The sequence below is a fragment of the Phascolarctos cinereus genome, unplaced genomic scaffold (assembly GCF_003287225.1).
Source record: "Phascolarctos cinereus isolate Bilbo 61053 unplaced genomic scaffold, phaCin_HiC Scaffold_1;HRSCAF=81, whole genome shotgun sequence".
Lineage (NCBI taxonomy): Eukaryota > Metazoa > Chordata > Mammalia > Diprotodontia > Phascolarctidae > Phascolarctos > Phascolarctos cinereus.
In genome coordinates, this window is record NW_027555514.1 from 109,242,441 (window position 1) to 109,266,350 (window position 23,910).

A 23,910-nucleotide genomic window follows, 5' to 3' on the forward strand; every position below is an offset into this window, starting at 1 on the left:
TTAAATATCTGCAGTGTGGGTTTAAATCCTAATATTCTATCCACAGAATATATTTCTTTGGACTAAAGTGAAGGATCCTACACTAGTTAAAGGCAGATTACATCCTGGTAAAAAAAAATCCAAATATAACTTTGTTTCTGGTATTTCTTTTGTTGTGATGGAACCTAAAGTCTCATTCTATTCGTTTCAAAACAACACATACTTATTAACTACCAACTAAATGCAGGGCAGTGTCCTTAGCACTGGGAAATACAATGAGAATTATAACAAGATTCCTGCCTTCATGGACCTCACAGTCTAGTAGTTAGGTGGCTCAGTGGATAGAGGGGCTTGGCCTGGAGTCAGGAAGAACTGAATTCAAACCCAGCTTCAGGCACTTCCTAGCTGTGTGGCCCTTGTGGGTGTGGTAAGTTTCTTAACCTCTGTTTGCCTCAGTCACCTCAACTGTAAAATGGGGATACTAACAGGACCTAACTCACAGTGTTGTTTGTGAGAATCAAAGGAGATAAGATCTGTAAAGTGCTTAGCACAATACCTGGCACATAATGAGAGCTAACCAAAAGTTATTATTATTGATGTGTGTTGGTGGAAGAAGTACCCGTGTGATAAAATCATGGACCCTTGACATATTGAAATTTAAGTCAAATACAGAATGATATGCAATGCACCTATAAGCTAATGATATTCCAAGGATATCCCCCTTCTTCCTCCTGCCAGGAGGCTAGAGAGAAGAATGCACCTGCTTCAGCTTCTTTTGGTTCCTGGTAGCCTAGTAAGGGGTGATGAACTTACCCAGAAAAGGAAAGGCTGACTGAAAAAAAAAAAAGCCGGTGTATGAGCACCACCATGCAAGTCTCTATCTAGCATGACAGGAGTGTTCACCATGGCCAGCGTCATGGGGAACTACTCCTTTGACACTTTGCTGACCATGGTGAGTCAAGGAGCTGTGGAGAGTGGCTGAGCAGATGCAAGGCAGAGACTAACCCAAGAGCTGAGGTGTGGAGGAATAGTTATGTTGGGATGAAACTGCTGGGGGTACAGTCAGAGGCCTGGATTGTTCCTCCTCCCATCACTGGGAACTTAGTTTTTAAGATTCCCATTGGCCAACCAACTAATTTCTTCTCACTTTCCCCCTCCAAGACCACCAGGAGGGTGGAGAGTGGGAAGAAGGAAAGAAATAAGGACCTTATCATTTCTCAGATGGTAGAGTCATCGAAGCCTTTGATTAATAACCTGTTCCTTTAAATGCTGAGGTATTTACCTATGCTAATTTATACTGAAGGTAAACCGTGGCTATTTGGTATACATTGGATCCAAATTCATGAATGCAAAGGGGGAAACTGGGGTGAAATTGGGAGGGGGCAAAAAGTCAACAAATAACAGTCAGTGAACATTTATTAAGTGCCTATTATGTGCCAGGCACTGGGGATACAAATATGAAAAAAGCAAGAGAATCTCTCCCTTCAAGGAACTTAAAACATAATGGGGGAAGAGAATGCACCGAAAGAAGCCTCAAACTGCAGGGAGTAGGGTGGTGTTCAATGTGGGGACACAGTGGAGAAGTCCCAGCACAGTGTAGCCAGATAAGAGATGAGATGTCCTGGCTGAGCTCCCTCCTTAAACAGAGGCTGGGAGTTCATGGCCCCCCCCTCCACTGGAGATGCAGAGGGGAGTGGGGGGTGGAGTACCAAAAGCCATGAGAAATGCTTCATGGGATAGGAGACCATTTTTCCCTTAGTTTAAATGAGGGCTGAGAGAGCTGAATGAGAGCGTGAATCTCCATCTTACCTAGATACACACATACACACACACACACACACACCACACAAATGTGCATATATAATTATATTATGTATATGTGATATATACACATCTTAAACAGTACATATATATGTGTATGTATGTGTATATAATATATGTCTATATCTAAAATATTAAATGATATATGTATATTATAAATACATGTTATGTGTATATATAATACATATTATATCTGTATCTAAAACCTTAAATGATATAATATAAATATATATATTATAAATATATATACATATATTATAGTATATATTAAAAACCTTATAATAAAAATACCCTAAAGGGTATATGTGTGTATAAATTCTGAGATGGTCCATGTATAATATATATTTCATATATAAAATCTATATGTGAAATAGATCTTAGATATAATACACACATATATAATATATACCCTTTAAGGTTTTAAATATATAAACCTTATATAAGCCTTATATAACCTAATATTATATGACCTTAATGGGTATATTACATTATATTAATATATTCTATGCAATATAATTATATAGAATACTTTATTATATAATAATGTAAAGGATATGTTATATGTAATATCAGTATATTACAATAAATAATAATGTATCCTATATACTTAGTATATTATATAGAATATATTCATATAATATACCCTTTAAAGTTTTTATATTCTCTAAGGTTTCATATCTAATATTATACATATATATGTGTGTGTGTGTATATAAACACATATGCATATATACATATGATCTTTAAGGCTTTCAAAGGGTAAATCATATATATAGTTTATACATATATACACATTATATATGTATATATGTATCTGTATGTCTAAGTTGGCAATACTACACAGAATTGCAGAGCCCCTCCTTAAGCATATGTCTCTATATTTTATAGATAAAAATACATATGGGGGAGGAGTATATACATATATGTCAACTATTAGTAATACTGTCAAGGTCTTTTGTCATTCTGCCAATAGTTACTTTCTACTGCTGCCACCTTCAAAGAGAAGGTTTCCTTCAAAGGCCTTGGAACCAAGATCATTGCCATTGATTTCTCCTTGGCATATGCCTCCTTCACAGCAGTTCATTTGTACAGCAGACCTTTGCTCAAATGTTCAAGATGCAAAATTATAATGGAAGGAAATCTTTGAGTACATGCCATATCCAGAGAGGAAATTTATGGGCACCCAAAGTATTTAATGAATCCAGCTTGATTGGACTTCACTGAAAGCACAAACTTTTACAATTCTCTCTCAGTATTGCTTCCAGTCTGACCCTTACCTAAATCCCTAATCAAAATTAGAGTACTCCCATGTACTTCAGGCAAATCTGAAGCAAAGCATGTGTGTGCCCCAGGCAGGATTTGAAAATTGCATCCACTGGGTGTTTCTATTCACCAGAGACTTTGAACATTCCCTGTAACACATGTGGCTTGCCTTATCACAAAATAAATACCTATGAGCCACAGAGAGTGGAATTTTCTAGCATTAAGAATATGTATGTTTATAAAAAGTAATATTAAAAAGTACCCTTCATTGCAGAGACAATGTGGTGGATTTGGAGTCAGGAAAAATTAGGTTCAAATCTTGTCTCTGATACTTATTGATATGATAGGAATAAAATAATTAACCTCTCTGAGGCTCAGACAATCCTCCAAGACATTTTGGTCTAAGAATGATTTTCTGGAAGCACTTTTCATACTGACATATTGACAGATCTTTGATTTATCCCTTATTGCATCTTCCTCCCTGCCTTTCCCTCAATCTCCACATCTATCTCCATGTTGTTTCTGGGATACCTATCAATTTTGCATACCACTGGTCTTAGTTCTGAGTTAGAACCCTTTTCTTAGCTTCTTAAACAAGGAAGTCCATCGAATCATGAATTTAGAACTGAAAGGAACCTCAGAGGTCATATGATCCAACCTCCTTATTTTATAGATAAATAAAATGAGGCCCAGAAAGATGAAATGACATGCCCTATGCCATAGACCAAGGACTCGTAGATAGGTCCTCTCTCTGGATTCTGCAGGCTCAACCTTGAACTTAGGCCAAACCACCCCAAACGCTACTGCTTCCTTGGTCTCTCATTCACAAATATTACCCTAAATGAATATTTCTTCCTTTCCTTTCTTTCTTTTCTTTCTTAGATGGAATTCTTGGTCTCTTCACCTGAACTGCCCCTGCTCTCTTTCAAGACTATATATAGGGGCAGCTAGGTGGTACAGTGGATAGAGCATTGGCCCTAGAGTCAGGAGAACCTGAGTTCAAATCAAGTTCAGACACTTACTAGCTGTGTGACCCTGGGAAAGTCACTTCATGCTGATTGTCTTCCCCCAAAAAGAGATGATATAGAAGACTTGCCTCTAATCAGGTAACACAGTCCTCCCTATATGGTTCCTCCCCTTTCTATCACATCGTCCAACTTTAAGGCTTCTAGTTTCTCAGAGTTTGGATAAAATCTGCATTGTACTGAATTAAGCCCAGGCCAGAGGCCAGAGAAAGGAGTAATTAGAGCAAATACCCTATGAAACCAGCTTGACCAAAATCCACACGTGCATGCCTCCCACAGGACAGGGTACATGGAAGAAGAGGACAGGAATTTTCACCTCCAAGTCAGTGTCAGAAGAGCACAGTGGTACAGGCAATGTGGGAGAGTGATGGAGATTCAACCTTAACTGCCCCTTTCTTTGTAAAGATGGTGGCAGCATCTAGGCTGATGAAATATAATTGGGGAAAATAATTCTGTTGACTTGACCTAAACTATTACTCTTACTGGACCGAATGTATACACTGGACCTGGATGTCAAGTAAGCTTGGGTTTGAATGATGCCTTAGACATTTCATAGGTGTTTGATCCTAGGAAATTTATTTACCTTCTTTGGGCCTCAGTTTCTTCATCTGTAAAATGAGGGAGATAATGGATAGGGCATTGGACATGGGTCAGGAATCTCTGGCTTTAAGACCCACCTCAGACCCTTACTAGCTACAACACCCTGGGTGGGTCAGAACACCTTTTCAGTTTCCTCATCTGTAAAATGAAGGAGTAGGACCCAATGACTTTTAAGGTCCCTTTAAGCTCTAAATTTATAATCCTATCACCTCTAAGGGCCCTTCCTAATGGTCTAAACCTATAGATCTAACTTATTATCCTATGAAATCCTATCGTAACTATGAAAACTATTGCCACCTATGAAAACAATTCTTTGAGTATAAATTAAGTGTGGTCTGTAAACCTGGGATTAAATCTCCCGTGTCCCTAGGAGACAATCACAGCAATGACTCCCCAGGGACAGGAAAGGCACTGGAAAAGAATACTTTTTTCTACATGGAAGAACAAAATGACATTGCCCACAGTTGTTTTACTTCCGCATGTTGTTGTTTTTCAGTCGTGGACAATTCTTTGTGACCCCATTTGGGATTTGCTTGGCAAAGATACTGGAGTGGCTGGTTTGCCATTTCATTCTCTAGCTCATTTTACAGATGAGGAAACTGAGGCAAACAGGGTTAAGTGACTTGCTCAGGGTCACACAGCTAGTAAGTGTCTGAGGCTGGATTTGAATTCAGAAAGATGAGTCCTCCCTTCCGACTCCAGGCCCAGCACTCTATCCGCTGGGCCCCCTAGCTGCTCCTCCACTTCTGCATACCTCAGAGAAAAACCTGTGTGGGCCCTAAACAAGGACTGTAAATTGTAATCCCTACCCCCAGATTTGAAAGTTGTAGCTCATGAGTGTTTTCTTTCATTGATCTGAAATTTTGAGTCTCCTTTGTAACTGAGAGACTGGATTCCCTGCACAAAATAAATGCCTACCACTTATGGAAAGTTGAACTTCCTGGCATTCAAAAATAAATATACTTATAAAAAAGGGAAACTAAAAAGTATCCCTGATTGTTACCTCCTCTACGTTTTGCCCCCAGTGCCTAGCTGTCTCCTCTTTGTATCCCTAATCAAAGTTCTGAACTCGGGGTCTTCGGCTGGGCTATGGATGCTCCTAGAAGGGCAGCCAGGGACGAGTCAGGCTCAGCTGCTAAGCTGGCCCCATTACCAGAGAGAACGGTGGACTGAGAGTGGAGGTTTCTTTCTCCTTCACCCTAAGGGAGAACACATTCCTTACCCCAGAGGGAAGCACTGAGCAGAGCAATGTCTCATGATTTTTCTAAAGAATGCAAAGTACTTTAAAGACCTAAACTAATTGATCCCAAAAAGTAATCCAAGGAGGGAAATCATTTTTTACATTTTTTCCATACCCCCCTTTCCCACTCCACACTTAGCACCCTTGACCCTTCTCTCTTTCTTCCTCCTTTCCCTTTGCCAATTCACTTAGCACTTGGACAGGAAGTGGAAATACCATGAGAAATTTTCTTCTTGCCACATTTCCAATTCCTTAGAAAAGCAAATACCGGAAATCTCATCAGAAAACTTGACCTCACAGGATTTATTACCCTTTATTAGCAAAAATGCATGGGAAGCTTTGGGACTTTTTAGATAGATAAGTGCCCTTGCCTTTCTGAAGAGTACCAACCCTGAGAGTGACTATTTGGAATAAAACTAATTCCTTTTTTTTTTGTTAAGAAACAAAGGTCCAGAGATTGGACCTAATTCTTTTCTCAGGCTCATCCACTAGGCTAGATAAATAAGCCACAGTGAAAAAAAGTGACTAGGTCTTGTGTGTTGTCCGGTTGGACTCTGCCTGCACTTCCAAGCACACTAAACTATCTCGGAAACAGGACAATAATAATGGTTAGCCATTCTAAGTTTACAAAGCATTTTACAAGCATTATTTCATTTGCTCTTCACAACAACCTCGTGAGGTAGGTGCCACAATTAAGTAACTCACTCAGGATCACACAGCTAGCAAGTCCCTGAGACAGTATCTAAACTCAGGTCTTTCTAAATGCAAATACAGTGCTCTATCCACCTGTGCCTCCCAGTCGTCTTACTTGGGGGAATGGATCTGATGACTTCTGACCATCACCACTCCCCAAAAATGCAGTACTTATGGGGTACTCACTGCTGCTCTTGGTCTGATGAGTCTTTGGCAGAGGTCTCACGCCATTCCAATGACTGGGTGAAAAAAAAAATCTTGCCTTCCTAAAAAAATTCTTGTCTTCCTGTTTTAGCTTTCCTAATATAGGAATATCCTCTATAACATCCCTGAGGGATGGTCGTTTGTCTTCTACTTGAATATGTCCACTGCTTTATGAGCCACTCCCTTTTACTGCTGAACTTTACTGGTTACAAAGTTTTCCTTATGTTGAGCCCAACCAAAACTGCCTTCCCAAACTCTCCAAATTGTTTTCTAACTTGTATAAAGATAGAGTTGGGTTTTTTTTCCTGACTAAAGTCAAAGATCTTTGAGAGCATGCTGCTACAACTCTTAACTTATGGGCAAAACGTCAGACCTCTTTGATAACAACCAGAACAATAACAACAACAAAAACAGCAGTTCTAAAGTGGTTTATTCATCTGGGGACATTTGCCACCGGCAGAGCATCTCTTTTAGCCAAAGCATTCCATTGCTGGTCAGAGCATTTCACCAAAATGGAATCACACTCATATGATGCCCCCTGCTTCTGTTTCCCCATTGCAGCTTCTCTTTTTGCTCCTTCCTTGTTGTCTCCTGAGCTGTCATTAGGAATTCCAGCACTCGAAGCAAATTCAGTTGAGCATTGTTGAGACGGGATGCGTTCTAGGGCATATACTCTTGTCAATGATTGGCATAGACTAGAGACAGATCATGAGAGTTCAGGAACAGGGAGTCCAGGGTGCTCAAAGAGGACATGGATTGGGGTGGAAAAGAAAGCTACAAACCAAGCACTAAACTTATTGAGGAGGTGAGGAGGGAGTGCACGGATGATAGTAACAATAATCTAGAGAATACGGTGTGTGGGAGAGTCAGTTCCTGAGTGATGGAGCAGGAGAAGGATCTGAAAATAGAAGCAAGGAACAAAGAGGATGTCAACTCATTTTCCTGCCCTAGTGAGAGAATGATCAACCAGTCTTGGGGAAAGTGTCAGGGATGGCAGTGTCTTCAGGAGAAAGCTGTGCTTCAGTAAGCATCAGAATATGGAAGGACAGTGAAAGGAAAGGATCAACGATGAAGAAGAGTTTGTAACAACAAAGGGAAAGCTACAGAGAGCGTTAGGGAAAAGGTGAATAGAGAAGGACAGGGACTAGGGAGAACTGAGATGGAGATTACCATGTGGGAATAATGCGGATATGTGCCATGTGGATCCTGTCTAGACTCCTGATTATTCAGCTGATTACCCACCCCCACTCCCATGCCCACCCCCACTAAGCTATCTCTGATCTTTGGCACTCTGTGTGGTGGAGGAACCTAAACCAGAGAGATGGGAGGCAGTCTGCTTCAAGGGGGACATGGGCATAATGGCTACGAACACCAGAGGCCAGCACCCAAGCAAGGGGACAGGTCACCTTGGGTAATGCTCTGCTTGGAAAAAGGAAAAGCCCCTCTCAAAACGTTGGGGGTCTTTGCTGCCACCTTTTGCTCGTGGCTTCTTGGTCTTCTGCTACAGCTCCTTTATTAGATCTCCCTACTGCTCTGAAGGCTCTCCTTCTTCATCTCTTACTCCTGGCTTCCCTGGCTTCCTTCAAGAGTGAACCTCTGTAGGAGGTCTTTCCCAGCTCCCTTTCCCAAACCCATTAGTCCTTTCACTGTGAGATTATCTCCCATTTACATTTGTACATATTTTGTATGTGCATAACTATCTGCATGTGGTCATTCCTGTTAGAATGTTAGTTACCTGAGGTCAGGGAAAGTATTTTTTGGTTTTTGTCTTTCTTTGCATCCCTACAGTTTAGCACAGTCCCTAGCATATTTTTTGTTTTTGTTCAGTCCTTTCAGTCCTATCCAACTCTTCATGACCCCATTTGGGGTTTTCTTGGCAAAGATACTAGAGTGGTTTGCCATTTCCTTCTCCAGCTCATTTTACAGATGAGAAAACTGAGGCTAGCAGGATTAAGGCTTACACAGCTAGTAAGTGTCTGAGGCCAGATTTGAACTGAGGAAGATGAATCTTCCTGTCTCCCAGAGCCAGCACTCTATCCACTGAGCCACCCAGCTCTCCTGCTTAACACATAGGAAGAACTTAAAATATGCTTGTTGACTAACAGCATGTAGATAACATACAGAGAGGAGGTAAATTCCAGTGCCCCTTCCTTTGAAGGCCAACTTACCTTTTTCTCTTAGATACAGCTATAACTCTTCATCACTGTTCCTTTGCCAGACTTCTCTGGAGGGTTCCATTGCTACCCTCTATCACCAGACTAGTCTCCTCTAGTGTCCCCTCCTCCCAGACAACCAGTAATGGCTCCCTGAAATGTTGTTATGTTGTCTTAATAAACAAGAACTGGGGAATGAACAGAAGACCAGCCTTCATGGATTCCATTAAGCCCTCAGATATGTCATTTATGTCTTTGATTCTTTTTTTTTTTTTGGCTAGGCAATGGGGTTAAGTGACTTGCCCAGGGTCACACAGCTAGTAAGTGGTATATGTCTGAGGCCAGATTTGAACTCAGGTCCTCCTGAATCCAGGGCCGGTGCTCTATCCACTGTGCCTATGTCTTTGATTCTTGCCCAGGCCCACATCCCTCACACTGGTCTTCCAGTCAGTTTAACAAATCCTTTGGCCACTGTAACACTGGAATAGTACCATTTTCATTTTTTTCTGTTAGTATATTTTAATGCAATTTAATTTCACCCTTTGGTGCCAGTTCTGCCCTCTGGAATAGAATAGAATAAATCTACAGCTTCATCTTCATTACAGTCTTCCAACAACTGTCTTTAAACTTGAAGGCTCTTCAAGCCCAATATTCCCAGTTGCATCAGAACCAGCCTTGCCCCTCTTCTCTGGACATGGTTCAGTTTGTCAGTACCACCTCAAATTTGAAACTCAGAACTGAATATCATCCCCTAGATGTGGTTTGACCAAGAGAGAATACAATAGGACTATTACCTCTTTTATTTTAGAGATTATTCTTCTATTAATTAACGCAGCTTAAGATTGCATGGCTATTTTGGTAACCACATCACACTGGCTGTGGCCAGCCAAAATTCCAGGTCTTTTTCACATGAATCCTGCAATAAATGAACATGAAACAAAAGACCCAAGTTTTTAATTACTATCACCTGTAAGCCTCCAGATAAGTCTTACTCAACATGTCCATTTCATAGGAGGGATAGAGGGAATAAAGATACTCAAAAGTGGATAAGTAATCTGTCTCACTTATCAAGCCTCATTGGACCCACCTCTTCAGTTATTAACACCTGCCTCTAACTGCTTACTAAACTTAATAAACTCCTAGTTTCTGATCTACTCTGCAACTTACGGATTCTGTTGCTTTCCAAGTCCCACCATTTGTCATGCTCCTTCTTGATACTCATGGCAGTAAAGATTCATTTGGCTCCCTGTCTCTGTAATCTTTTAACTTTTTATAGTGGAGGTCACGACTCCTACTTGGAAGTAGAGCCCTGGCCTAGATTTGGAACCAAATCTATCTCTAGATGGGATAATAAAAGGACCTCTTAGTCAATAGCTCAGATGTTTAGGATCCAAGAAATCTTGCTGCTGGTTCTACTCTGGCCTCACACCCCAATTTCAGTCACTGAGGTTCTTTGCTTATTTCTCTGTGACCACTTGGCCTCATACTGCAGTTGAAATAACTGAGTTCCTATATTGTTTCCTTATGCCCAGGTTAACCCCTGCCTTGGTATCCCTCTCCTGCTATGGAACTGGGAACCTGCCTTGTTTCCTTCTGAACAAGCCCTTTCAATAATTAGAGACCTACCCCTAATTTCCAGGTCCTTGGCTATCACCTTACTACCTATTTCCAAACCTCCCAGATTTCACCAGCCTGCCTTCCTTGAACTCTGCTTCCTGCCTACTATTAGCCTCTACCCATGTACTGCAACCTATACCTGTTGCCTATGTCTGCTTGGATCTCCTCCAATATCTGGTTTCTAGGACAGATCCTGTGGGTGTGTCTGATCTCCTGGTCTGGCCCATCCTTCCACTATTGGAGACCTGATCATGACACAGCCCCTGACCTGTCACTTATTCTTAATCCAACTCTTATTAATATACTATATGATGACTTCCCAGGGATCTGCTGATCCCTAATGCCTGTTCTGTTCCAGCTATAGTTTTCCTGGTCCTAGAAATTTGAATGTTTTCCTGTCACGTCAAACATGATGTATCCAAAATCAAATTGGTCACCACCCCTGCCAAATCTGTTCCCACTCTTGACATCCCTTTTAGATTCTATGTTCCAACCAAAATGAATTGCTAGCTGTTCTCTGATCCTGACATCTGCCTCTGTGCATTTATAAAAGCTATCCCCCATGCCTGGAATGTATTACTTTCCATTTTTGCCTTTTAAGATTCTCAGTTCATGCCTTCCCTAATTCCTTGCTATTTTGTATCATTCATTCAGTAACCATTTATTAAGGATTCCCTTACTTAAGGCATCATGCTAGACATTGGGGGCACAACAACAAAAAATGAAAAGCAGTCCTTCTCAAGAAGGTGACATTCTATTGCAAGTAGGGGTAGGGAATGCAACATATGGTAAATATAAGATAATTTAATGAGAGAGAGAGAGAGAGAGAGAGAGAGAGAGAGAGAGAGAGAGAGAGAGAGAGAGAGAGAGAATATTAACAACCAGAGAAGTTAAGAAAGTTTTCACATAGAGGGTGGTGGAAACTTGAAGGAATTTAAATATTCTAAGAGTTAGAGATGAGAAGCTAGTACATTCCAAAAATGGGGACAGCCTTTTCAAGGTGAAAGACATAGGGGATAGAACGTCAAGTTCAGGGAATTGTAAGTATGTTCGTCTGCCTGAAACGTAGGGTCCATGAAAGGGAGTGATAGAAAGTGAATCTGGAAAGGTAGGCTGGAACCATATTAGGAAAAGCATTAAAGACAGAGTGAAGAGTTTGCATTTTACCTTAGAGATAACAGAGATCTCATAAATTTTTTGAGCATGGAAGTTGACTTGGTTAGATCAATGCTTTAGAAGGATAATTTGGCAACTGTGTGAAGGGTCAATAGGAGACTAGAGATAACAGAGTAGATTGCAAGCTCCTTGAGGGTATCATTTTTAGTCTTTCTTTTAATCACTGTCATTTTTAATCTTTCTTGTCCTAGTGGGTAGCATAATACCTCAGATATAGTGGGTTTCTTTAATTGAATTGAATCAATTAAAGATTTGTTGAATCGAACTGAATCAAATCTCTATTAGTAGCAGCACCATTCCTTTAAAGATTCAGGCTAGAAACCTCAGTGTCAGATTCTGCCTGGCACTTCCTTCAGACAGCAGCTACACCCTGGCTTGATAAGTACTAAGTGCTATATCATTCACTTTCAACATGCAATCAGAACGGATACCTCCTCTGCTTCCACAATGTGCCTGGAGGGAAATAAGGCTATTTTTACTATGAGTGTTCCAGGTCAGGTGTGGAAGGAGATAATTAAAATTTTCTACTTAATAAGTTCCTCTCCAAGTGAGATCGTTTCCTGGTAGCCAAGTGCTTTCATCCTCAGGCTCATAGAACAATAGCAGAAACCTCAGGAAACTATTAAAGAGTGATTAATCTTCAAATTATCTAGGGCCATCATTAATATGATGAGAAAGAGAACACACACACACACACACACACACACACACACACACACACACACACACTTCCTCAAATACCTTTAAGAAGCACCAAATTCATTAAAGTCTATAGGAACACTTGAACATGTTTCATTTTAAAATGCTTAAGATTTTTCTTTAACAAAACCATCTCCTCTTCAGATGATCCTTTGATTAATTAATTGGTGATTCCTTAGCAGACTCATACTATTTATTTCAGACTTTCACTACTCCTCTCAAAAGCTCAATCTTTGCCTTTCCCCCACCCCCACTATCATACATGGTACACAATCTTTTTCTACTTTAGTAAAAATGTGGATTCTGTCTGGTGTGACAACCTGACAGGCCTGACAGTCCCCCTCATCTATCTTCCTTTCCAGAACAAAATCTCTCTGGATTTATAACTATTATCTCTGTTTTGGCAGTGTCATGTGGATAGCTGGCTGGACTTGGGAGTCAAGAAGACTTGAGATTGAATCCTGCCTCAGACACTTACTAGCTCTGTGACCCTGGTCAAGTCACTTACCCTTTCTCAGCTGTTTTTCTCATTTGTTAGAGATAATAGCACCTAACTTACAAGGGTTTTTTTTTCCATTAACTGAATAAGATGCAAAGTGCTTTATAAAGCACTATATAAATGCCAGCTATTCTACACTTAGAGTAAGGATTTAGAGCTAGAAAAGATCTTAGAGATAATCTAACCCTTTTTTTACAGATAAGGAAATTGAGGCTCATAGAAGTGAAGAGATTTGCTGAAGAAGTCCCAGCTAGAATATAGAAGAACTAGAATTCAAACCCAGCCCTTCTGTCCCCAAATCTGGCCCTCTTTTCATTCTCCCTCATGCCAGTCATGGAAGGAAGAAAGGCTTCCTAGTCCTCTAAGGCTCAATCCTTCACCTTTGTTCTGGTTCACATCCCCTCAAATGGTCAATTATGATGAGTTGGTTGTTCAAGGGCCTTGATCGGTCAATGACAGGGCCACAGTAGCCTCTGGCCACATTGCCCTTCAGGTGTTAGCTTCAAGGATCTTTTTCACAGAGGCTGAAGACCTTTGCTCTACCTCACAATGCTACTTTCTCCCTCTCTACTTTCTACTCTTCTCACTAAAAATTTGCCCTGGTCTTTCCCAGCTTTAAAAAACAAACAAACAAATAAACAAATAGACAAGTGCTTGGACCCATTGCCCCTCTAGATAGTTCTCTCCTTCCTTGCACTTTTGAACTTCTATAACAAGTGGTAGACACTCACTTCCATTTCCTCCCTGCCCATTCCCTCCATCATCTCTTAATATCTGCCTTCTATTCTAACTGTCCACTCTACAAAACTGTACTCTCAAAGATCACCAGTGGGCTCCTAAAAACCCAATCCTTCTTAATCTTCACTCTGCAGGTCCTCTTGTGTAGACTTTATAACATTATTGACCCTGTCTGATCCTGGGTCTCCTATCTGACCATCTATTTCAGTTTCCCTTTTTCCAGCCTCAATTCCTTCTCCTAGCTAACAACTGTAATGGAGGTTACCAAGGTCCAGGCCTCAGCCTTCTATTCAATTCCATGGTTTCAACTATCCTTTCTGAGGGAATGGATCCAAACTCTACATTTATAGTCATTACTCTCTGAGGCTGCATTTCCAATTACCCATAGGATATCACTATTTGTATAATCTATTGGCCCCTCAAACCATAACCAAAGCAAAACTGATTAGCTTGCCCTTCCCACACCCCAAATTAGATCTCTGCTATAGTAGTTTGGTTTGAAGTCAGAGCAGAGGAACCAAGTTTGAATCCAAATTCGATTTTCTAGCTATGTCAACTTTCAAGTTCATCTCCCTAGCTGGCCCGAATTTTTCTTATCTGTAAAAGGCGAGACTGGGACCAGATGACCTCAAAAGTCCTTTTTAAACTTCAAATCCTACGATCTGATTTATGTCAATGGTACTCTCATTTCCAAGTCTCAGAAACCCTAGTATTCCTGGGAGAAGTGGTTGCTTTACCTTACTCATACACTCTCCAAATGTCCCCAAGACCCACTTAAAAGCTTTGGGCCTGAGACTACTTGCTGCCCCTCAGTCATCAAGTCCCTTTACTATTCCTTTATTCTACTTAATTTGCTCCTTTAGCTCCTGCAGATCTTGCTCCTAACTGTTGCCTTAGATTTTAGACTATCCACCTTGGTCATAATCTATGGTCCCTATAATCCTAGGGACCATAGATTATGAGATCTAGTTCTGGTAGGAACTATTTTCTGATGATCTAAGCCCCTCATTTGATAGATGATGAGGAATCCCTGGTCACCCACTACACATAGGTAGGTGGTGTTAGAAGAGGCATTTGAATCCAGGTCCTCTGCTTCTAGGACCAAATGATGTTCTATTCCGACCATGCTGTTGTATTCCTGTCCTTTTGGTTCCTGTCTGCCTTGGACACTGTGAGATGGGAATAGGAAGGAGAGGGGTTTAGTAGAGCTCAGAATCTTAGGCAGGTAACAGATATAGACAGTGAGTCCACAAGTATCAGGAAAGGAGAGCCTTCCAGATCTGTGGGAACAGACTGGTAATATTATAAGGAGACCAAGTTCAATGGTTGGTGTCAATATTGTAAGACCAGCAGACAGGTCACTGGGCAAGAATACACTATGTTAAATGTGTAAAGTTGATATTGGCCAAGAGGGCATGGAAAGGAATCAGGTTCTGAAGATAAAAACTAGGTTTGGAGTCAGGAATTCAGAACAGATGGAGAGGAGGTAGACATGGGAGATAAGACTGAGCAAGTTGAGTTTCAGAGTATAAGAGGCATTGATACTAACCGAGGGGAGCAAGTGGGCAGATATAGGCAAGAAGGTAGAGTTCGAAAAAAGACCTGGCAGCAGGGACCAGCGACCTAGGCACAGAACCTTGGGGAATGATGGGATGGACCTAGGAGGTATCAATAGATTAGGCAGAAGATAATTGGATCCTAGGCATCCAGTGATTAGCCAGCAGGGATCAGAGCTCAGGCAGACAATAATAATAGCAAATGATTTTATAGTGCTTATGATATGCCAGGCACTGTGGCTAAGCATTTTATAATTATTATTTCTTTTGATCCTCACAAAAACCCTGGGAGGTAGATACTATTATTATCCCCTTTTACAGATGAAGAAACAGGCAAATAGAGGTTAAGTGACTCACCCAGAGTCATACAGCTAGTAAGTATCTGAGTCTGGATTTAAACTCAGGTCTTCCTGATTCCAGGCCTGACACTCAATCTATTGTATGACCTAAATGCCTAAAATCCAGGTACGGAGTAAGGGCAGATCCATTACTGATGATGCTTCATTATAAGAGAGGATGCTTCCTACTCAAAGCTAGAAATAGGGCCAGTGTGTACATAGGGAAGAAACCATAAGTAGAAGCAAGGAGACACAACCAGATCAGAGCATTATAGGGTAGGGGGCCAGGCTGCTGCCAGTTCTGTTGACCTAGACTCCACCTTCACTGCTTGCCTCAACCTTCACTATTCATGATGCCCTATCTCGAACCTGGCCATTTGCTTCTGACTTTCAGTATCTTGAGACATTCCTACTCCACGGGGCTGCTAGGTGGCGCAGTGGATAGAGCACCAGCCCTGGATTCAGCAGGACCTGAGTTCAAATATGGCCTCAGACACATAACACTTATTAGCTGTGTGACCCTGGGCAAGTCACTTAACCCCATGGCCTAACCAAAAAAAAAAAGAGAGAGAGAGAGAGAGAGAGACATTCCTACTCCAGGTTTCAGACTTCTCTATACTCTGGTCAAAGGGGAACTGGATCAGGTCTGGCTCTCATCTGTGCCTTTGGCCTGTGCTCTTATTCTTATCCAAGCTCTCTGTTCTATTCCTTGCCCTCAATCTGTGACCCACTTCCATCTGCAATTCTGACATTTAGAGCCTACTTGGATTTCTTCTTTTTCCTTAGACATTCAGTTGTCCCTGGAACTTATAGATCTATCCTCTGTAATATCCCTCAGAAGCAGCTTCATATAGTGGCTTAAGGGCAGACCTTGGAATCAGGAAGGGCTGGGTCCATGTATTTTCTCTCACAATACTAGCTGTGTGACCAGGGCCCAGTCATTTAACCTCTTACTGTCCCAGGTTACTCTATAATACTGTAAATTACAGATAAATTATTGGTCTGCACTGGCAGAGAATTTCCTGGAAACTCTCACTGGAAGTTCCCTACACAAATGAAATCATAGGTCTGGACCTTCTCTTTCTCTTCTTTTCCTTCTTCCCTCCCTTCTTCCCTCCCTTCTTTCTTTCCTCTCTTTCTTTCTTTCTTTCTTTCTTCCCTCCTTTCTTTCTTTCTTTCTTTCTTTCTGTCTGTCTGTCTGTCTGTCTGTCTGTCTTTCTTTCTTTCTTTCTTTCTTTCTTTCTTCTTTCTTTCTTTCTTTCTTTCTTTCTTTCTTTCTTTCTTTCTTCTTTCTTTCTGTCTTTCTTTCCCACCTCCCTACACCCTCTGACCTGGTTAAATGACTCTTTGCTTCCACCTGTGGTTTCTTCCCTATGTACACATTGGCCCTATTTCTAGCTTTAAGTAGAAAGCTGCCCTCATACCTGGCCTTCCCTGGTATTCTCATTCTCTCTCTCTCTGTCTCTCTGTCTCTCTCTCTGTCTCTTTGTCTCTATCTCTCTGTCTCTCTGTCTCTCTCTCTCCATCTCTTTTCTTACTTATCACTCTGACTCAATAATTCAGTTCCACAAATAGCTATTATGTTCTCTGTACCTCAGAACCAGGCTATACTTGGCATGCACTCATAAACTCATCTTCCTGTCTCTACTATCTCCCCCTCCTCTCTTGCACTCTACTATGAGATTAACAGTTCCAAAATAAAGCTTTCACCATGAGATTTCCCTCATCAAAAAACCCTTTCAATGGTTTCCCCTGCCTTCAGGATAAAGTCCTAACTTCTTAGCATTGCCCTCTACAATACGACCCCCATCTGGGTCATATTCTCTAACCTTAATTATCACTTTCTCCCTACACAAACCTTCTACTAGAGGCATGTCAATCTACTGCCCATTGGACGCATTCCTGGCTCCTTGACTTTACTCCCAGCATTTCCTCCCTCCATCAACCCCATGCTCCTGTATATTTAATTTGCACCCTTTCTTCTTGCCCTGATTTCTCCAAGAAGCCCACCTTGATCATGTGACGCACAGTAAATTCTCTCTCTCTCTCTCTGTGTCTTGGTCTCTCTCTATCTCTGTCTCTCTGTCTCTGTCTCTCTGTCTCTCTCAGCTCCTATAGAAGTTGTCTGTACCATTGCTATAAAATTCTGATTTGTAAACTCATCTTTTTATGTGCATGTTCTTAACTCCCCAAACTATATTACAAGTTCCTTGAAGGTATTACCTTACCCATCTGTCTATGTCCACACCATATAGCAAAATGCCTTGCCCTTGCCCACAGTAGTTGCTTAACAAATATTTACTGACTAATTAAGAAGGAAACAAAAAGTATGTGTAGCTTGCTATTGGGTTTTTGTGTGACACTTTGGGAGGGAGGTATTTATTTGAAGACCTTAGAAATCATTTATACCAATGATGCTTTCTTGTACTAATTGGCAATAGAATGGTAAGAAGAGTGAACATTCTTCCTAGACTATTTCACATATACCCAAGGAGTTCCTCACCTGGCAGGATTAAACTCCCCAGAAAGCACCATGGAAACTTCTTTTTTTTTTAAATTTTAGTAAACTCTGTGTTCCAGTCAGATTTGTTCCCTAATTTGGGTTTCCACATGGCTCACAGTCAAATCCTACTTGCCTGGTAGCTATTTCATTGAGCTATATAATGGGCAGATTTGCACAAGAGTATTTAATTTTAGTGTCCACTCAATGACATCAGGCAGGGAAACACACTGTACTCTATAGTTAAGTTCTTTCCAGCTACATTTAGGACCCACTGCTCATAAATTAACTCTGAGCTAAACACTTTTCTATGAATTAGCCAGCTGCTCAGAACCTATGGGCAATCCTCCAATAACAAACGGGTTCATATGAAGAGAGGAATGAATTTCAGTAAGGAAATAATGGTTCTGTTTTGCATTTTGGAGAGATTGTATCCAGAAAAAAAAATTTTTTAAACCCTTTCCAAATGATGAAAATTCTTTGGCAGCATCCTTTTAACCTCCTCTTTAGTTCTACCATACCATTTGCATGCCAGGATCCACTTTGTCAGCATTTCCTTCCCCCTCCCCACTTTGCCTTGCCCCACCCTCACCCCACCACATTTTTGAAGCATGTGATATATTCTGGGTAGATGGAGACCTAGTTAATCCCTTTTCATGCCCATCTCTCATATCATATGGTACTGTTCATTTACCTTTTTTGTTTTGCTAAAGAAATGACTGTAGCCATAAACCATGCAACCACGAAAATGTCGAACGGAGACAATTACACTTTTTTTTAAAAAAGAAAGAAAAAAATCCACCATGGAAGCACATTTTTGGAGGCACTCTTGGGTACAAGAGGTTTTGAAGCTTGAAGGGAACTTGAAAGTCACTGAGTCCATCCTCCTGCCTTTGGGGCAGAACTCACTCCTCCTCTTCTCTCTATCCAGACGTCTGCAACAGATGCAAGTCTAACCTATCTTTAAAGACCTCCAGAGAAGGAGCTCCCATGATACATTTTGGCAATTTGCAAGAATGTTTTATAGTCTTCACCATCAGGAAATGCTTTCTTGTATCTAATATAAATCCCTCATGCTTCAGTTTAAACCAGCTTCCTTTCCCTCCATATTTATGTGAGATGTGTACATTTATCCAAGGAAATCATTTGACTCGGTATGTCTCCTAACCAGCTTTAGAACCTGGACTTGAAAAACTAACCCTGGATTTATCTGCCATGTATGCCCCATTTCCATTACAGGCATGCAAATAAAGAAGACTTCCAGAAATTTTACACCATGTTCTTCTTCACTGAAATGAATTTAATAAAATGATGAAACTAGAGTTTTGTTGCATTATTATTCTCCATTAAATCTGTTTCTTGAAGTGAACTATTTTCCAGAGACCCCTGAAAGTAATTGACCACAGGGCGTTTCAAAGGAGAGAACTTGATGTGTTTCCAGAAGAGTACTTCACAGTCATTGGACTTCAACAGGATAATATGTAACAGTGGCTGTGGTCACCTAAATCAAAGCACTGACATTCCCACTCCCCAACGTATAAATGCTTTGATTTACAAGGTCAACCAAGAAGAACATAGCCATGACGTTGAAAGTGTATTCACACTAATTTTTTTCTGGATTTGTCATTTATTAGTTGTAATCAATATCTATGTGAAAGGTAATCAATCCCTTAAATTATAATCCCTTGTTTCTATCACATTGCTGACTTTCACATTCCATGTACCACTACATATGGTAGAAATTTTAAATCACCATTTAAAGTGGTTGTATGTGTGGGTATGTATTTCATTTTCCTTTCTGTGGAGTAAGGGCTAGGACTGGGCAGCAGAAGCTGGGTATCAAGAACTTTGGCAATCTTGGTCTCAAAACAAAATTTCTCACCCAATCCCAAAGCTCTGGAATTCCTTCCAGACTGCATTCTTTGCATGGTTTAAAGAACAGTTGAAAAAGCAATTGGTCTCAAAATTTTGACATGAAAACACTGTGAAAATAGTTTTTACCCTGTTCTCATCAAGGAGCAAGAAATAATCAAAACTATGGCTGCTATTTGCATCTACTTCTCTCGAAGAACTAGGGCCAAGGGAATAAATTTGCAAGGAATTCAATTCTTATATATCCCTTTTAGAAGGAGAGACACCCTCAAAAAAATATGCTAAACTGAAAATAATGTAGAAAAAGTGTTAGATATCAACAACCTCGAACCGTCAAACTTCCTTACCATTGCATCCAAGAAATAAAACTAAGTTTATTCATTATTCATGTCCACTTTTAACAAGTCACATTTTTCAAGGATTATCAGACTTGACACTCATTCCACATAACACCAATCTTCATTTAGTTATCATTTAATGTTTATCATGTTCATCATCATGATTTATAGAAGATTTGATTGCTTTGCCTTACCAACAACACAATCCCATTAACCAGGCAGTCCTAGGAATACCAAGGATTTGGGTCATGTCCAAGTTTTGCCCATATACTACCACAGCCCTCGAAAATCCTCCTTGCTCTCTTCACATCCTAATCAGTCCCTCCTAGGAGGAATTTCCCTGAAATACCACTATCAGCTAACAGCCATGCACAACCATTTATGACCAAACATGTCAGAATATCTTGAAACGAAAGTCAGTTTCCTTCCTTTCTGGAGTATATTCCCAACCTCCAGCTCCTGCTGTTCTCACATCAACCACTTTAACAGGAAATAAGTTTTCTTTAAGGAATACTTTGCCAAAGCAGTATGTTATACATGGCTTCTAGAAACAAACACATGCACACATACTCATACATACATACATGCACCGACATGAACAATCTCCTGCAATTAAAAAAAAAAAGATTTTCTGGGAAATAGAGTCTCATAGATATCTGTCTTAGAAAATACAAGTTCTCTTAAACTAACCAAAACAGAAATGCCCTATCAGTTACAATTCCCTCCCCATCCCTGACTTTAGGTTCTTGCAACTTCTTAACAAGCAGAATAAAATACAAAGACATTTGCAAAAAGCAAGAAAGGCTTTTTCTTCCCATGACACCTTAAAGATTTCCAAACTATAATCATGCCTCAGAACTCTGAAAACACGCGGAGCATAGAACCATTGTTTTAAGGCAGTCTGTAGAAAGCAATTAGACCCATACATATGCACTGACTAAGTGCTGGACCAGTGATTTCCCATAAATTTCAATCCAATCACTACTCTGTGACAATAGGTTGGACTACGTGCCATGTAGCGCTCACTCGAAGTTAACAGTCTGAATGCTCATCATGCCACCGGGCAAAATTCGAAATCTCCTCCCTTGGGCTGCCTCGCTCCTTGAACATCTATTTGCAAGTAACCATAGCACAGACAGTCTCCAAGAATCTGCTCAGCCTATCGGGCTCAGCAGCCAGTACTGTGTTTCCCGGGAGGCTGGTTGAAACCTTAAGGAGGTCGCCAAATTCCTTAGGGGAGGGGAAGAGGAGAAAAGAAGTACCCCTGTCCCTTACCTCTGTAGACCTCTGTAGCTGAAAAAATCTTCTAAAGGACTAGGAAGGAAATGAACACCCTGAGTTCTTTAGGCAGGAGCACACAGCCAGAGGGAAACTGCAGGCGGGCTAATAATGCACACAGCTCTATTCAATAAAACTTCAGACCGCCCTTCCCTAGCCCCTCCCAGAAGTCAATGCTAAGTGAATACATATCCCTTATGTTTACAGGCTGAAGTTGGTGGTATGCATTGTCCTGCAGATTTTCTAATGAGCAGCCAGTGACGACACTAAAGCCAAGGTGGTTTCAGCCTCTGTAGAGATGCCTGTCATTCTCTAGGCATGCTCAGCAAATCACTCATCAGAAAGAAGAAAAAAAAAAAGGAAAAAGAAAGGGGGAAAAAAAAACTCGAGACCTAAAAAGCTCTGAAACTGTGCTCAGGCTGCCAAAACCATCTCGCTCCATGCCCTTTTTTGGTTATCCTTAGCAGGGCCTCTGGAAGTAGATCCACTGTCAGGAACGATCATAAGAAATGTTAATCTTGGAGAGGGAGTCTGTCTTGTAGAACACAAATGGAGCTTTTTTTTTTAAAGGGGGAACATAGTCAATGAAAGAAAAGGGAAACAGTCTGTAGAGTTTATTTTCACGGGGGAGTTTCAGGCATAGCCCAGGAGGGACCCTTTAATATTGTATTTCTTAAGAAAGGAATCAAATGCATGAAATGAATTCGACTGACTTGCCATGCTATTTACTGCTGGACTAAGTAAGACAACAGCTCAAAAATCGATTTGATGGGCTCCAAGTCTGGTGAATATGTGAAATGATAGTTCAGAAAGTGTAAGAGGTGTGGCATCTTAAATATACTGAAATGTGTTCAGAAAATTTAACTTTTTGAACTTTGAAATTTAATAGGCAAAAGAAATAGTTGGCCAGAGGAAAATGAGAACTAAATATTCAGTTATCCAGGATCATGCTGGATTTCTTTCTGCTTACTATCTTTCATTCCCTCTTCCCCACCTCTTTAGTCTCTGAACTGATTTTTTTTTGGGGGGAAATAGGTATGGAAAGAAGAACCTAGGTGGTCCTTAGTAGGGAGGGGCTGGAGAGAGATGCTGTACCCACACAAGTCAGTCATTAGCGTTCTATAAAATATGCAAATACATTCATCACATGGGCAGTTCATAGGTCACATAGGTAACCCTTCAGAGTTTACAAAAAAAAACCACTTCACAAGGTTGAGACTGTGCAAGTTAAAGAAACTGAGTCTCAGAGGAATTAAGTGACATGTCCACATTTGCCCCACCATGGTAGATCTGAGACTTTACACAGCCTGATTCCAAGCATAATAATACAGTGGAAAGTATGCTGAATTTGGAGTCAGAGAACCTGACCTGGGTTCAAATTAAAGCTCTGCCATTTACAAATTGTATGATCTTGTAAAATGTGTCCATTTTACACATGAGAAACCTGAGAGGGTTGGATTAGATAATCCCTAAAATCTCTTCCAGTTCTAAATCTTAGATCCTATGAAGGTTGGTTACTATTCTCTCTGAAACTTGCTGACTGAAACATTAAAAAGATGCTAGGGATAGAACTCTATTGATTATCCCACCCACTTAAAAATAATTACCTTTGCTATGTAAGAACTCTATTGAATCAATCGGAGCCAAGTATAAACAGAGCCTATACTGAGTGCTTAGAAACAGTGCTTGGCAAATCATAGTAGGACTTAAGAAATGTTTATTGACTGACTGACTTCCTTGAATCAGTCTTTGTGTGAGAGACTAGTTCCCTCTCTAAGGTATTTGCATAAAGGAAAGGAGCTTTTTCAGAACCACATAGAGATCCTGAGGCTCTGGATTTGAAAGGTTGGATTCTGGAAGCATGATATTCCACGAACATTCCTAAGGAGCAAAAGGAGAAGTGAGCTGTGGTAGAAAGGGGATATATGGTGGAAAGTCATCAGCTCTACAAGCATCTCAGAGCAGAAGACTCAGGCTGAGGGAAATCCCAAGAAAGGCTGTCTATTTTCACAACTTCCTGTCCCAGTGCCTGTCTATCCTCAGATGCTATAATAAAGTCTTACTATTATGTTACCCAAGTTTCTAGTAAACAGAATTGTGTCTCAGACACAAAGAGGCCATGGGTTAATTAGAGATAGATATGAATATAAAACTAGTCAGAGAGAATTTTCCTAACCTGGGGCTCAGAGTAATTGTGACTAAAGTTATAACTCATCATCTAAGACCTCTAAACTTGAAGGGGAGAACCATATGGACCTTGAGGACCATTATATTCCATCCCTCCCCCCAGAAATCAAAATGGGGTGTTTAGCCTAACCAAA

At 40.6% G+C, this 23,910-nt stretch overlaps 1 protein-coding gene across 5 annotated transcripts in view; it reads right to left on the reverse strand.

The window, feature by feature from the left end:
- The window catches only part of CALD1 (caldesmon 1), a 247,997-nt gene extending 226,134 nt beyond the window's left edge, over positions 1-21,863 (reverse strand). For 2 of the 5 annotated variants that reach the window (XM_021002363.2, XM_021002364.2), the window contains exon 1: positions 21,587-21,861. The gene's annotated coding sequence lies outside the window, so the exon portion shown is untranslated. Of the gene's footprint in view, positions 1-21,586 lie in introns of all 5 variants that reach the window. The other 3 variants (XM_021002361.2, XM_021002370.2, XM_021002371.2) reach the window with 3 other exon arrangements.
- Positions 21,864-23,910: the final 2,047 nt, after the last annotated feature.